We start from the raw sequence: 17001 nt of genomic DNA, 5'->3' as shown, positions 1-17001 counted from the left end.
ACCTTGGGCAGAGAACCTATTCCCTCACGAGTTGTATTTGGTAACGTGCTTTCGGGCCAAGTTCTGTCCACAATGATAGTGTTTTTGCAATTGGTTGTCTTGATGTTAGCATGTTATGTTGCTATGTCTGATATTGCAACGTGCAAGTTCTTAGTGAACGGGTGTCCGAGATGGTGGCCCAGGCAGCTACGAAAAGACGAGGCCATTTGTAAAGCAATTCAAGTTTGATAGGCTTCCCGTATCGAGACGCTTGATACATATAAAGCTCCATTGAGAGCATCTGTGTACAAAATACTTGAGAGCACAAACACACCACAAATAACAGTTTTGCGTCTTGCATCGCTGCAGAATATTGCAGGCTCACACCCCGATTTGTATCTCGTGAGCAAACTTCGTCAACTGGGGACACGATCGAGCACTCCGGACGCGACGTGGTCACTACAACACTCTCAGTGGCAAAGAAATGCACACGCCGCAGAACTTGACAAATTTGGGTGATAAAAAAGCAATAAGGCTTGTACTCACACTGTGTTATCACTCCGCACTTCTCACGAAAGAACCGCGAACACAGAGCAAACACAGTGGCGCGCGATATATATGTGCAGTGTCTAGAAATATACTGCCTAGTGTGCTGAATGTGCGCATTTCGTACGAGAGAGGGTGGTTACGCATGTGATGACTGCACTCAGATGCCACAAGCGGCACCGCGTATCAAGAGGGTTTTTTCTCTTTTGCCACCCCGTGGGTGAGGTCCACATACATTGAACACGCAAAAATATGTAGTTGAGCTTAGACTTTCTCTTCTTCGTAGGGCAGGGCTCCAGTTTAGTAATTATCAAGTGAGACAAGTCATAGGGACAATTGGTGCAAGAAATACATGAATAAAAAGACTGTAAAGTGTTCAGGATGCGGGATGGGCTTGAAAGTTGACCCAAGTGCAGAAGCGGATGGAGGAGAGGCTGACGGCAAGTGTAGGTGATGTGAGGTCGAGGAAAAAATTGAGAAAATGATGGTTGCCCATAGTGAACTACTGATAAGAATCACTGAGCTCGAGGCTGCGTTAACGACTTAGCAAGAGAAAACGAGGGCAATGGGAGAAAGGCTGAAGTCCGCCGAGAAAGCATTAGCCAAGGTGAAAGGAGCGGCCTACGGAGAGAACAGTAGGGAACCGGCAATCAGAACTGTGGAGAAGATACAGCAAGCAAGTTTGAAAAAACAGGTTCAGCCGGTTCGATTGTCGCAAGGCTTACCTTCCGCGAAGTAGTGGCGGGGCTGGGAGGGGACAAAGAAGTTTGCGTCACAGGTGCAAGACGCTCCAGCTGAAAAGTAACAGCATGGGATATTCGCCGGCGACTCGAATTTATATCGATGCACAGAAGCCATCAAAGAGAGAGTAAGAGGGAACAAGAGGGTTGCAGTAGGGGCGTTATCAGGACGCAAGCTGGAAGCAGTCATGAGGCAAGCGAGCACAAAACTCAAAAATACAGCTGATAGGTGGAACCTCGTGATAATTTCAGGCGGTTTAAACGATGTCCTAAATGAAGATACAGCAGGACTAGCAACCACACTGGCGAAAGGCGTCGGTGACACGCGCGCCACTTCTCCTCAGGTACAGGTAGTGATATGCACGATACCGGAGGTATCGGTGCGTGATAGCAACCTGTAAAGAGCGGTTGTCAACGAAAACGAAGAGATATGGCGGATGAGTAGAGGGAAATGCTTTGAGGTAGAAATAAACAAGAGGTGCATAGGTGGGTGGTTTTCAACGAGACAAAATTCACTTCGATGGGCGGCTAGGTCATGAGGTGGGTTGGCAACTTGCAGGACGCGCAGTAGCTTTTTTGGGAAGCAAGTGGGTCCTTCGGGGTGCAGGATAGCTAGTAACGAAGAAAACAACCAGGGAGACTCTTTGACAGTTGGTATGGACAGATACAATTCCAAAGTGGCACCAGTACTTAAGATAGGTAGAGTCCGGGGCGGAAATAGACGTAGCCACGAGTGCCGAGCCAATTCCGACATAGGGTATATTAACATGCAGGGTGGTAGGAACAGGCTCAAGTGGGAAGAGATAGAAGAGCAGCTAAGGGAAGAGAGGCCGATGGTATACGGTTTCGTAGAAACACATCTCAGGGACATGAAACTACCTCCGAACAATACGTACTATGCGTGGGAATATTTCAATAGAACAGAAGGCAGCAGAAAGGGGAGTGGTATTGGTGCATTCATTCATAAAAGTAAAGACTGGCAAAAGGTCAAGCAGGAGTGAAAGGAACATTCATGGCTAAAAGGGAAGTGGCAGGGCAAATGACAATGCTTGAAACGTGTACTTGTGAACGGGCGCAAAGGCGGGAGAGGAAAACGAGCAATGATAGAGTGTTTATCAAAGGACATTCAGGAGTTAGGAGGAGAGTGCGAGATAACTATACCAGGAGATATGAATGGGCACATAGAAGATATAAATGGGTATATTGACCGGACAGGCAAAATGATCATGGATATGTGTGAAAGGCTTGATTTCATTATTTGCAACAGTACCGAGAAGTGTGAAGGGCAAGTAACATGGGAAGTAGGAGGGCTGCAGTAGACGATAGATTACGCAATGATGTGACGTAGGATGTATGATAAGCTCAGGGGAATGCACATTGATGAATGTGGCTCTAGAAGTCTGGGTAATGATCACAAACGTATCAAGCTAAGTGTTGAAAGAGCAGTGAGAGGGGGAAGAAGACAAGATGAGAAACTACAGGAAAATTTTTATTCAGAAAGGCAAATTGAAGTAGCCACTAAACAAATTGAGAAAGTAATCACCGAGGATAATAAAACAGTGTGTATATACACGAATGTAAGTAGACTCTTTGAGCTAGAACTTGCTAAAGCACTTGACAAGTCACCCCGGAAAAGAAGACACAAGCCGAAAAGTTGGTAGGATGAGGAAAGTAAAAGAGCCATAGCAGAACGTCAGGAAACCTCTATGGAACATAGACATGCTAAGCAGCGGGGTGAACCGACAGATGGTGTTGAAAGAAAATGGAAAATATTTATAAGCTGTAAAAGGGATGCATCCCTTCTGATCAATGAAAACATTAGAAGAAAGGGAGCCCAGAGGCTGCAAAAAGTACATAAAAAATAGAAAGGCAGCTGCAAAATTTCGGAACCATCTAAACTACCTAAAAAATGAGACGAGCCTAGAGCAGAGGTTTATAACTACACCTCAAGGTGCTAGGCTAGAAGGGGACGAAGCTATTGAATATATAAGAACCAGAGGGAGACGGAGGCAGTGAGCAAAATAATAATCGATGGTGAAGTTCCCGATGTATGGAAAGTTGGCAGGATGAGCGTGATCCATAAAGGAAAGGTGGACAAAAACAACTATCATCCTATAACCGTGACATCAGTGATCTAGAGGCTGGCGATGCAGATTATAAATGAAAGACTGCAGGCATAGATACATGATGAGGGGGTGCTGGGGAAACTGCAGAATGGTTTTCAGAAACACAGGAGGTTGGAAGACAATCTGTTCTCACTTACGCAGTGCTTCGAAATAGCAGAAAAGGAACACAGGCCCCTGGGGCTAGCATTTTTGGATATCAAGGGATAGTACGATAGCGTGGTTCAAGAGGAATTGTGGGGAATACTGGACACACTAGACGTGGAAGACTAATCTTTTAAAGGATATCTATTATTTATCAAGGTAGTTATATAAAGTGGGGAAAACAGGTATGCCAACCTGGCGAGGTAAAACGGGGGCTTAGGCAGTGGTGTCCCCTATAACCCTTATTTTTCATGACAAAGATTAGAGGCAAAGGTACCTACAAGGATTAGAGGCCAAATTAGAGAGAAGTGGACTGGGCTTCAACCTTTCTTTTTTCAAACTAGGAAAACTCATTGAACAGGCACTACCAGCATTGATGTACGCAGATGATATAGTGCTAATGGCTGACAAGGAAGATTTGCAGAGATTGGTGGAATTCTGCGGTAATTAGGGAGAGAGATTAGATTTCAGATTCAGTGAGGAAAAATCAGCAGTCATGATTTTTAATGACAATGAAGGTAGTGAGCTTTGAATACAGGAGGTCACGCTAGAGATAACAGATAAATACAAATATCTAGGCGTATGGATAAGCAAATGGGCCGAGTACCTAAGGAACACGAAGTATACGTGACGACTAAAGGTAACAGGAATGCAGCGGTAATGAAAAACAGGGTGCTGGGGAATTACAATAGGTATGATGTTGTGAGATGAATATGGAAAGGTGTCATGCTTCCTGGTCTGACGTACGGCAATGCGATCTTGTGCATGAGATCAGAACTTCAAGCGAGATTTGAAATTAAGCAACGTGGAATAGGTGGGCTTGCCTTAGGAGCCCACGGGGATACACCAAATCAGGGAGTATAAGGTGATATGGGATGGACATCAATTGAGGGCAGGGAAATTAGCAGCAAGATAAAACTTGATAAGCGATTGAGAGAAATGGGGGAGGATCGTTGGGCAAGGAAGATATTCAGTTACATGTAAATGAAGAATGTCGATACGAAATTGAGGAAGCGAACCAGAAAAATGACTGGTTAATATTTGAAAAACAGCAGGGGGCCAAACCAAAAAGAATTATCGGTTAAGAAGAAGGTGAAGGAAGCTGAGACCAATATGTGGAGAATTGGAAGAATTCAGAAGTCCGCACTAGAGATCTATCGAACTTTTAAGCAAGAAATTGTCAAGGAAAGGATCTATTACAATATTCGGGGTAGTTCTCTACTGTTTGAGGCCAGCACGGTAGTATTGAGAACCAAGACATGTCAGGCCAAATACGAAGGGGCAGACACGATATGCAGTGCATGTGGAGAGGAAGAAGAAACTGCCGAACACTTGATAATGTTCTGTAAAGGGCTTCTCCCTATAGTTCAGGATGATGGCGCAGAGTTTTTCAAAGCAGTGGAATTTAGAGACAGGGAGGGCGAACTAGACTTTGAGCGGGTAGAATTAACTAGAAGTAGGTTAGCTGATTGGTGGCTAAAGTCAAGGCACGAGTGAAAACTAAATCTTTCACTTCAAAGTACGAATCATCAACCTCACTTTTTAAAGGGAAAAAATAAATCTAGTTTTTGGTTCATTAAGTATTACGTCTTGGTGGCGCTAGCCACCGCCCGATCTAAATGGTACACCCATATTCATCTATCCATCCATCGATCCTTGCACAAACGCGCGAAATTCCTCTCGTCCTGTTGCTGCCGGAGCCTCGCCACGTTTAAAATGTGTGTGACAGCTGCCGTCTGATATGTGAAGTTCGATGGCGCCATAAGTACACTGCAACACCCTGAGATGTTAAAAGCTAAGCGGATGTGAAGAAAGGACATGTATTGTGCCGCACTAAAGGATCCAGCAAGGTTTCCTGAATGAAAAAGTAGGATCAAGAGGGCAGAAAAAAGGCTGAATCTGAAGGCTGTCGTGTGAGAACAGCATACTGAGAGTTACTCCATCGAACTATCATTTCGCATTAGGGTGAATGGTGTCGGGAGGGAAATCGCCGTTGAGGCAAAATTTTAAATATTAATATTCACCTAAAAAATAAAAATACCCTTTCGAATTTCATTCACACAGTTTTTCTCCCATGTCAACGTCGGACTCCATTTCCAACAACGTTTCGAGTATCATATGCGGCGTGTGAGATTATTCATTGGCATGTTATACTTTGTTTTCACTCGAATCCTAATGGAATGCAGATTAAGAGGTAAAGGTTTTAGGGTCTTCTGTGATGATTCTTGCTCTCAAGAACAAAGCAGTTTTAAAAAGTAACTCTGGTGGTTATACTGTTAATGGTTTTTAAAATTAAATTCTTTGTGTACTGCGAACACTTTGAGCATCTATCTACCTATCTATCTATCTATCTATCTATCTATCTATCTATCTATCTATCTACCAATCTATCTATCTATCTGTCCGTCTTTCCATCCGTCCATCCGTCTGTCTGTCCGTCCGTCTGTCTGTCAATCTGACTGGCTGTCCGTCCATCCATCTGTCCGTCTGTCTGTCTGTCTGTCCATCCGTCAGTCCGTCTGTCTCTTTGTCCGTCTATCCGTTTATTCGTCGGCCCATCCGTCCGTCCGTGTGTATGTATGTCTGTCCATTCGTCCGTCCGTCCGTCCATCCGTTCGTCCGTCCATTCATCTGTTCGTCTGTCTGTCTGTCTGCCTGTTCATCCATCTGTCTGTCTGTCCATCCGTCTGTCTGTTCGTCCGTCTATCCGTCCATCTGTCTGTTTGTCCGTCTGTTCATCCGTCTGTCTGTCTGTCCATCCGTCTGCCTATCCATCCGCCCATCTGTCCGTCCGTCTGTCTATCCGTCTGTCCATCCGTCTGTCTGTCTGTCTGCATGTCCGTCTGTCCATCCGTCTGTCCGTCCGTCTGTCCATCCATCTGTCTGTCTGTCAATCAGTGTCTGTCCGTCCATCTGTCCATCCATCTGTTCGTTCGTATGTTCATCCGTTAGTCCGTCTGTCTGTCTCTCCGTCTATCCATCCGTTCATCTGTCTATCCGTCTCTCTGTCCATTCGTCCGTCCGTCTGTCTGTCTATTCATCCATCCGTCCGCCCGTCTGTCTGTCTGTCTGTTTCTCTATCTATCTATCTATCTATCTATCTATCTATCTATCTATCTATCTATCTATCTATCTATCTATCTAGCTATCTATCTATCTATCTATCTATCGAATCTCCTACGTCTGGGTGTCCTCACGATCACTGCCTTAACTTAGGGTCTTCGAAATGCTTTGCATGAAGAGCCAAATGTTCGTGAAACGCCAATGCTGGTTTCGGTGTTGACTATCCAATTTCTAGCCTTTATTTAGCGCCTTTTCATAATGTTTCACTTAATAAAAAATTACGACAGAGTCACCTTGCATAGCATTGATTCCCATGTTACGTGAGATCTGCTTTTTTTTTTGCGGGCAGTAGCAAACGGTGAAATCTAAGCTACGAAATGATCTTCATTTGATATTGTAAAGCGCCAGTACTGTGAAAGCCGCAATGAAGTAGTTGTTATACAATAACGCATTATGTGAAAAAATACTCTGGAAATGCAGGAAAATAATAGTTGGCCTCGCGCGGCTCGGCCTCCTGCGGGCTTCGCAGCGATTGCGGAGCGCAAGGATTGAACGGAAATGCACCACTCGCACAGCAACGCACCATGCGGGCACTGCTAGCACTCATCAGCTGCGGGGCCATCTCATAGCCAGAGCTCAGCACACTGGGCAGTATATTTCTACACACTGTAATAAGGGTTATCGCACGAGCGTCGACCTGCTTAACGTCCCAGGGGCCTAGCGACACGTTCTAGAACTATGGGAATCAAGATCGCGCATTCTTCTCTCCCTCGTTGGCTGTTTCATTCTATTATCGCCAATACTTCAACTGTACACCCTTCCTCACTCTTTCGAGCCTTCCATTTGTTGCGATAGAGTGGATTTTTGCGTGCTCTTATTCCTGCAGGTGATTGCAAAATTGCTTGAAAAGATACGCTAAAGCTGGAGCTTGACACTCCTGCGTTTATTAAGAGTCGTAAGACGGGAGTGATCGCTGTTTGCAGTGCAGCGAAGAGAGTAAGTGGAGCTTTCACGACGCCAACCTCTCCTCGAAAGAGCATTCTGGGACGTGGCGCTGTGGTAGTTCTTGGTAGGCGCTCGCGCAATAACCTTCATATCGCGCGGGACTCTACGAATAGCATAGGCTGTTTCCGTCGATCGAACACTTTTGAGTTTACTGTACGATAAGTATGTGTTATTTCCAGATCACACCTGCAGCTTAGGATACTGCAGTTCTAAAAGCAAAGCTATAGCAAAGCAAACAATGGCACGAAACACAATAAATAAGCTGCCTCTGATTCTCGCTTTGCCTCGCCGCGGTGGTCTAGTGGCGAAGGTACTGGGCTGCTGAGCCACAGGTCACGGCATTGAAATTCCGGCTGCGGCGGCTGCATTTGCGATAGAGGCGGGAATGTTGTAGGCCCTTCTGCTCAGGTTTGGGTGCACGTTAAAAAACCCCAGTTGGTAGAAATTTCCGGAGCCCTCCACTACGGCGTCTCATAATCATATGGTGCTTTTCAGAAGTTCCACGCCACATATCAATCAATCATTGAATCTCATTCTCGCTTAAACCTAACCTCTGTCGGGTTTTCTTGGTGATCACAGCCACTGGTGAGAGCAAGAAGGTTGCGCCGGCTTGCTGCTTTTCGAAGAATAAATCCGTGGATGCTCATTTGCTCTAGTGGTAAACGCAATAACGTGCAAATAAGCTTCCTTTACGCGCGTGCCTTACTAGGCCTTGCCACTCGCTTTGTCACTTCAGCCGAGTGCCATGTTCCACGATCGGCGGACGTGATGACGTCTTGAGCACCGTTCTTTTTTCTGGCAATCAACCACCAAGAGAGCATGCGGGTCCGCTTAATGTGACCTAATCCGAAAAGTTGTCGCCACCACTAGACCGGTCGAAATCCGGACACACACAGAAAAAAACGAACCTGAACCGGGTGTACCGTAGTAGGGTGTTTAAGAGAAGCACCTTTGATTGTACGGCTGTTACCTCAAATTTGAGGCATCTTCCTCGGCGGACGTAGAAGACGACTGGTACAACTCACACCACGATCACCGCGCTGTTTTCGGGGTCTAGGTTATTAACGCCATAAAAAGAGCCGAAGCAGGTGTGTTGCGTGAGAAGTTTGCATTTCACGCGGATCTCGCAGAGCCTGTTAGTGGTGAGGGATTTGCGAACAATTCGAGGTTTCGCGTAGGATACACTTGAGCCGTGCTTTCGGCCGTATTAGTCATAAAACCGGGATTAGAGAGTTTTGGGGGCGACAAATCTGTGTCTTTGACAGAAAAAAAAACAATCACACTTTTACAGAAAACATGCCAAAGTGAATTTGATAGCAACAAATTGTAATCTTTCAACAAGTAGTGCTAGCAGCTAAATCTTTTGTATGCAATGTCCCAGGAGAGGAATGGCGTTTGTGCAGTCTGCTGTCTACGTGGTCACAGGGCGTAGAAACGTATGCAAGCAATTCTCTGATTTCAGCCGCGATATGACTCATGACCGCACCCTTGCAGTGAAAGCTCACAGCTGCTTGAGCCACACCACCACGCCTTGGAAAATTGAGCACCCCTTGTCACTCCATCTTGTCGACCAAGAAAGTGCAATAGACACTTTTTGACTACGGCTCCATCTACAGGTGGGGCTCGAGGCTGCGAGTTTGGCGAAGCTCGGGTACAGCACGGGAGCGTTCCCCCAATAGCAGGCAGGCGTGTCTCTTCCCTGTTGTACACTGGATGGCTACCTGCCAAGAAAGTGAGGGTGTTTTGTCGAAGAGCATCTGATCGCTCCTTTAGGTGTGGATCTGTGGAAGCAATCGGCCATAGGACGTGGTGCATGTGGAACTTTGTCCGCGAAGTGTGCTGCCTTGTCGACGCAGCAAACAGGACAAAGTTGAAATAGGCACGTGTATGCGAGCATGGGCCATGGAAAAAAGCAGCTAGTTTCGGTAATGCAACAGGGATGACAATGCTATATATAAAATTTATAGGAACACAACTTGATTTGCTAGCATAAAAACATAAATTACGAGTGCGAGCATTCACTCGCCGTCGCATTCGCATATGCGGCATGATTGCCATAGCCACATTTACTAACACATATAAACACTGATTCCTACTACCGGTGTAAGGTGGTCAACTTTCATACCCTTAACGAGAGAGTATCGTGCTCCGAACTGCACCATCGACATCTACAGCTGAAAACAGTGCATCTCTGAACACGCGCAGCGCCACTGATGTGACTACCTTGCATTTTCTATCTTTGGTTATCACCACGAATAGGTGACCAGTAAAAGAGCGAGGGATTGTGGGATGCACCGTCTGCTACCGGCTTCCGGATCGAGAAGAGTAGACGACGGCAAACTGCTTCGCCGCAAGCCTCCAATGATTTGGGATTCGCGCATGCGGCCGCCCGTTTATCTTCGTCCTTATAAAATGTGGTCGGTTGTTCAGCTGTTGGCTGCTCCTACTCGAACGTTAAAGCCAAACGTAGGTATAATTCCCATGGAACGAGAAAAAAAAAAGGTGGGCCGCGGCTGTGAAGAAAGCCACAGCGACAGGTAGCCTTTGGGAACGGAAAGTAAAAGCCAGAGTGTGCGAAAACCATTTTATCACAGGTACGTGTGTATTCTACGCTAAAAAAAATCTTACGCATGAATTCGCTATGAATATTATATTGAGGAATAAATTGTCGCTGAGGCGCGCCCAGAAAAATTGTTATAGAATTGCGTGGGCGAACTCTCCCTGCCATACGAGATGAGCGCCAGCCATTGCACCCATATACCTGGCAAAAAACGCGAGAGCTTTACTCAAGAGTGAGTTTACACGAAGCGCTGGACGAGTCTGCGTTTATCTTGGTTAAACTGTGCGCCATGATCCACCCAAAGAAGGAAGTGCGTTAAACAAGCGCAGGGCTTCGATTATTCGGCGCCGTCAATGTCTACTGCATCGTTCATGTGCCGCCGTGTCGTGCAGCTTACCAAGATCAGCGTTCAAATAAGAATCTGCCTTCGACTAAGAAATGCTTTTTATAGCGCGCTGAAGGCTAGAAAAAATATCTCAACGCGTTCCATAAGTGCTGCGCTTCATGCCAATCGACTGACGTGTTCGGCCGTAGCAGCGATCCCGAAATGAACTCCTAGCACACTGCTACAGCCATCCCCAACCCCTTAGATCTTTAAAAAGGTGACTTATTATCTGCAGTACCATATCATACAATGAAAACTGTTTTGCGTATTGACTGATCAGCTAGCCAAACTGACAGCACCCTTAAGCAGCATAAAAGCATTGCACATCAGTTTAGTGCGATAAAAATGTTTCCAGACCGTTCATGGCTTTCGTAGCTTCTCATCGTCACAGTCACGGTTGGCAAAAAAAAAACTTCTAAAGCACCGACATTGCACGGCGAGGTGTTTTTTTTCAACAAAGCAGTACAAAAATGCGCGCGTGCCACGGCTGACCCGTGTAGTGCGTCGAACCAGAAGCCGTCGTATCCCACAGTTCTTTGCAATTGCCCATTTTTCTGGTCACCTATTCAACAACTGCTTTGACCATTAGAAGCGCTGTCAACATTAAATTACAAAAAAAGAAAAAAATGAAAGCGAAGCGAGCCGTTGTCAGCGCGCGAATAAAGCTATGATGCGTGTTGATCTGCCGTTCGCGGTCAAATTGTCACAACAGCAGATTTCTGTCCACCTATAAATTCTCTGCAGATTTTCCCGTCGGGCTCCTTGCTCGTAAGGCGACGCAAGAAAACTCTCTAGAACTCCACCAAGGCCCCACGCTTGACACTACCTGAAAGAAGAGCCATCACGGTAATGGGACGCACCGCCATGGAGCCATATTAGCGGCTATAGAAAAACCAGTTGCAACTGTGAAACGAGCGCTCCGAGAATTTTACGAGGTAAGTCGTCTTGTTGATGGTGTCCGTCGCAGGTGAGAAACGGCTCAAACCGACGTGAAGAATCGACTGATTTCCACGTGGTGAGAAACGACTTTTCAACCAATGCAGTTGAAAAGCCGTTTTTGACCACCCGGAAAACTCACAATATTTTAGAATTGGACGTGTTCACGCAAACCATGCGAGGGAGGCTGCATTCAGCAGCGATAAGAACAGAATTGCTGATCATAGAACCCAGTTTGCACAAACTCAAAAACAGCAGCACACGATCTTCACTTCCATTGTCGAAAACTGGACGCCAGACAACTGGGGTGCCGTTTTTTTACAGTGACGAGGCCACCTTCTGTACGCGTTGGGACCTGAGGCAACATGTGTGGCGTCCAGAAATAAGCAGGTAGTATTGGTTTTCTAAAGTGTGCTATGCTGCAGATATTTCACTAGCAAGCAAAACCTTTAAGATTCTAGGCTAAGAGAGAGAGAGAGATAGAGGAAGAGAGAAAAAGTGAGTATTCTCTTCTACGAAAGCGTATGATAAAGGTCGTACGTAAAGCCTTGGGGCTAATCAAGCTCAGTTGAAAATCCCACGAGAATGTTTCTGGTGTGTTCTAGGGTGATCCGGTGAATATAAAAAATCACGTTGATGTGTCCTGGTCTGAACACCAGCCTGTTGTGCTGTGTCTTGGTGGGAACATTTCACTCTAGTGTGTCTGGATGAGATGAGTTCTGGTGGCAACGCCGACCTAGGCTTGTGTGTTCTGGAGGGACATGTTCTGCTGGTATGTGTTCTAGTGGGAAGACGAAGACACATCTACGAAAAATTGCATGCCCTATCTGCCCCAGTTTGGGGTAGTGGCAGGGGTGAGCACGAACGCAGTGCAATGCCCGTGCCTCTTCCTGGGGGCACCACCATGTTGACCATGGTTACCCCAGCACCAGGTAAGTATGCTTAGGTGCGCGTTCTGATTAGATGCGTTCTGGAGGACTAAAGAGATATATTTTGTGCTTGGGGTTTGGACTAAGACTTTTCTTCAACTAATCGCACTCGAACTCACATTCCTTACTATTATCATCAACCAAACTCAGTTGTACTAAAGCTCGCCAAAATATTACTCAGCCGGTCGCTCTTAGACTTGTGGCTCAATAATTTTCAGTGAGTTGACTCATGCGTATGTTAACCAATATTTAGCTTTTCCAACCATGGCGTCGGTGCTCTTTAGTTTTCTTGGCTTTTAGTGTTAACACGAGCAATTACTGCTGAAACCAGCAAACACGTATAAGAAAATTTGGTTTCATTTTCAAGTTTTTTGTGGACCTGAAGAGTACGCTAGGCCCTTGACAAACAAATTTCAAAGTCATCTTGGTCCATGAAGCCTAATAAAGCACCAGCGCATTATGGAAAACACAATTTTGCGATTCTTAGAGTATTCAATGTATTGTGCACACCTGTATTGTTTGCCAAGCTTTGTTAACAATTGCCCGCATCCGTTAGACAACACCCATTATCACATAGAGATAGAACAGCTCTCTTAGTTTGCGAACTATTTGCCTGTGTGCAATCGAGTTTGCTCTTGGAGAGCCTGCATGTCTATTCACGTTTCACTGTTTACTTGCAACTCGTACAACCTACAGCAATCTACTCAGTGCTTGTTACTATTCTCTTGTGACTTGGGCATATGCCACGCTGTTTAGGTATCACTATAATATCACCACCTCAATATTAAAACCAAAAATAACTTTTAGGAAAGAGTGTTAAAAAGTATGGTAAGTGCACTGCTAACAACTATATGTTTTTGGCCCCTCAACTCTTTTTGAAAGCAACAATACAAAAACTCAAAATTTGTAGCACTCCTTCAATGCTAGTATTGAACATATTTAGTGCCCTCTTTAGCTCATTTTGAAGTCGTACCTTTCAATATGAGTTATCAATAGAAATTCAGTAAGCACAGTTTTATTGAAAGGCAACTCCCACGAGATATTTTTATCAATATTGTCCTGTACAACAGATTGTGGGCTGTGGCCAAAGCGACCCACTTCTGTGAGCTCTGCTTCTGATCGACAAGCATTTAGAATGATTATAACTGCCATGCACTGAAGTATGTGGGTAGGCACAAGCATGAAGATAAGCTGACATAAGGCTGATACTAATGAAGATGAGTGGAGAGGACCATAAGTCGACGGAAAAGTGAAGCTCACACATGCTTACTCAAAATACATTTCGCACTTATGGCTGACTCAAACTTACCACCGAAATTTTCCTAAATTGGACTCTTGCACTAAAGCTTCCCAAAATGTTCCTCACCTATACTTACTTCGACTCAGACTTGCTGCTTGATCTGAATATGAGTTAGTCGACTCATGAGTAAGTTTGCTGACCCATGTATATCCCTCTCTGGTATGTCATATTCTTTTGTACACTCTATGCATTCATATGGCACAAACACAGTTAGCCTGGCCAGGTGATTTCCAGATCATCAAAGAAAAAACAAGACAGTCCTACACAATACTGTCAACACAAAATCTGTGCACATTGTGGAACTTATGCTCGGCAAAAGGCACAGAAACAGAAAACATACCCTAGTGTGTATACTTCATTTCAGAATACATAGTTGTATACACTAACACTAAGATTTTTACCGAGAGTTGATATGTACAAGGCACTGCATAAGCTGCTGTATCATATTTGCCTGCCAGATACTGAGAGTTATAAAATAATTCAAAAATTCAAGAGAACACTTTAAAAGTTAGGTAGCTGGCTATGAGAGCACCTAAATTCTGCATCGTGTTGTACTGTTCCGTATCCTTCACGTAGCACTTTAACTTATAGAGTGATGATTACTACGCTCGTGTGCATTTCTGGTGCACAGTAAACACATGTCTGTATATATGCGTGAGAGACAATTTGACGAGATTCCAGCGCGCCTTATAAAAGAGAACATTGATTTAATTGGAGAAGTATTATGTAACCAATTCAACCACTCATTATATGCCGGTCAATCCCATCGATACTCAAGATTGCTAAAGTCACCCCTGTTTACAAACAGGGAGACAGGTCCGATCCGTCTTGCTACCGCCCGATCTCTTTACTAAGTGTACCTAACAAATCTTCAAAAAAATAATTTCAAAACGTATTTCCTTCTTGAGCAAATATGTGTTATGTCCACACCAACATGGCACCCGGCCAATTCGCTCTCTTTACTAAGTGTACCTTACAATATCTTCGAAAAAATAATTTCAAAACGTATTTCCTTTTTGAGCAAATATGTGTTATGTCCACACCAACATGGCATCTGGTCAATGCGCTCTTCAAGTACAGCAGTGCTCACACTAAGCCAAGTTTTAAATACTGCCTTTCAAGATAACGAATTCGCCGCAGTTGCTTTTCTGGACTTCAGAAAAGCGTTTGACACAGTATACCATGACATACTACGTAGATATGGTTTTCGCAACACTATGTCAAATTTTCTCCAGAGTTACCTTCAAGGTCGACAGCAGATGGTAGTTATCAGTGACAGTACTTCTTCTCTCTAGTCCATTCAAACAGGTGTGCCAAAAGGTTCCGTATTAGGTCCGTCACTTCACTTGCTATACATAAATGACTTGCCTCTAGTACTTACGACTGCCGAGATGCCTATGTATGCTCACGACACTGCCCTAATTATTACCGGCAAAAATCTGTCAGACATAGAAGAACAGATGAACACTGAACTAGCTAAGCTTGCCGATTGGTTTACAGCTAACAGGCTTACCATCAATGCCAAGAAAACAAAATGTATGTTATTCCACTCCTGTACAAATCTTACTCCACATGATATACAACTCTACATCAATAATTGCTTCTTGGAATGTACTGATTCTTTTACTTACCTAGGTGTTTTTAGACAGCTGTTTAAATTGGCAGAGTTCAATAGAAGCCGTCAGCTTGAAACTAGCTTCGAGTTGTTACGTCCTTTTGCAAGCACGTGAATATTTTGACACTACAATTTTGTGCGCTTTGTATTTTGCTTTAGTTAACTGCCACCTTCTGTGCTGTGTAGAGTCCTGGGGTTCGACGCATGACTCTTATCTTGAGCAAATCCGACGGCTGCGAAAACGGGCTATACGTACGATTACTTTCTCACCTTACAACGAACATAGCAAACCACTTTTTTCTGGGTTAAAGATCTTACCATTTGATTTTGTGCGGGAACTAAAATTAGCTACATGTATTAACAGTGTCGTTAGGAACAATGGACCAATCCCCATTTTATTACTGTGTATTCCCCGACGCCTAACGAGGAACCAAACCTTTAACAACTTCAATATACCGCCCATAACAAAACACCTATAGCAAATGTTCACTACAATATACCGGAGTGAAAGTTTGGATTGGCATACCACGTTACATAAAGAATACACAGAACTTTTCCAGATCATTGAAAAATACTACTTCGAAGCAATTTTCTCTGCTTGAGTTGACTGATACTTCAAATTGTAATTTTTGCATTATGTATATATATTGCCCTTTATGTGTTTAGTGTTTTCATTGAAATATGTTTTCAATACCCTTCTTCTCTATATTAAGCCATATAAAAACTACTATTGATACTTGCAATTACAGGTATCATTCTTCAGTTCTGTACGCCCATAATCACCAAATATTTGTGTTTACTACAAGTTATGTACTTTTCCTTTTTTCTATGTTCAATCAAATTCAAGTGACTGTTGTTAGCATAAAAACATTACTTCTTGTATGGTGATATCAAATTTGCATTGTTTACTTCTGTTTATCTTTATTTAAAACTATTACAGTTTCAGTTATGTATTCTTTCAATGGGACCCACCCTAGCCTTTGGCTATGGGACCATACAGTTTGCGCTTATTTTCTATAAGTTATGAGTGCAATAAAAATCATTTATTCACTCATTCAAATGGCATCCTAGTTGCAACGACAGCATTTGGTATGGTACTCGCCAGCGCCGCACATTCCACAATGCGAAAGCCACACAAATATTTTAAATAACGTATTAGTTTCTGTCTCTAAGTGAATATTGGACTTACATGAGCACAAGCTCTTTGTGACTGCAATGTTGACAGGTGATGCTCATTACAAATATAATAGTTTTATGAATTTCATTCACACACATGGGGCTTCAAAAGCTTGCGAAAATTTAAAACTAGAAAGAATAAATGGCTTAGACTTTCGAAATGTGTATTCAAAGCTACTGATGCAAAAACTACCAGTTGCTTTTTTAGCATCAAATGCAAGGCGAAGCCTTCAAGAACCATGGATAGTGCACTTATAAGTATCCGCGCACCTTGAAAATTGAAGTACACGTTAGTATCAGTTTCTACTGTACCTTTACACCACGACACGATAGAAGCTTTTAATCCCATCCTCACGCAAGCTGAAGATATTAAAACAATTTCACGGTTGGCTCTGTTGATGACGTACAAGCAGCCGTTTTGTTTGATTTGGTCCCTGATATTATCAAAACTGCGCATAAAATGAACGCGGCCACCAGAACTACTCTATAGGGTCAAAATC

General features: G+C 44.0%; 1 non-coding gene across 1 annotated transcript; it reads right to left on the bottom strand.

The window, feature by feature from the left end:
• Positions 1-12255: 12255 nt before the first annotated feature.
• Positions 12256-12421, bottom strand: LOC119178827 (U1 spliceosomal RNA). Its single transcript, XR_005110793.2, has one exon. It is a non-coding gene; the product is annotated as a U1 spliceosomal RNA (small nuclear RNA).
• Positions 12422-17001: the final 4580 nt, after the last annotated feature.

The sequence above is a fragment of the Rhipicephalus microplus genome, chromosome 1 (assembly GCF_043290135.1).
Source record: "Rhipicephalus microplus isolate Deutch F79 chromosome 1, USDA_Rmic, whole genome shotgun sequence".
Taxonomy (NCBI): domain Eukaryota; kingdom Metazoa; phylum Arthropoda; class Arachnida; order Ixodida; family Ixodidae; genus Rhipicephalus; species Rhipicephalus microplus.
This window is presented reverse-complemented; position numbering and strand designations above follow the sequence as displayed.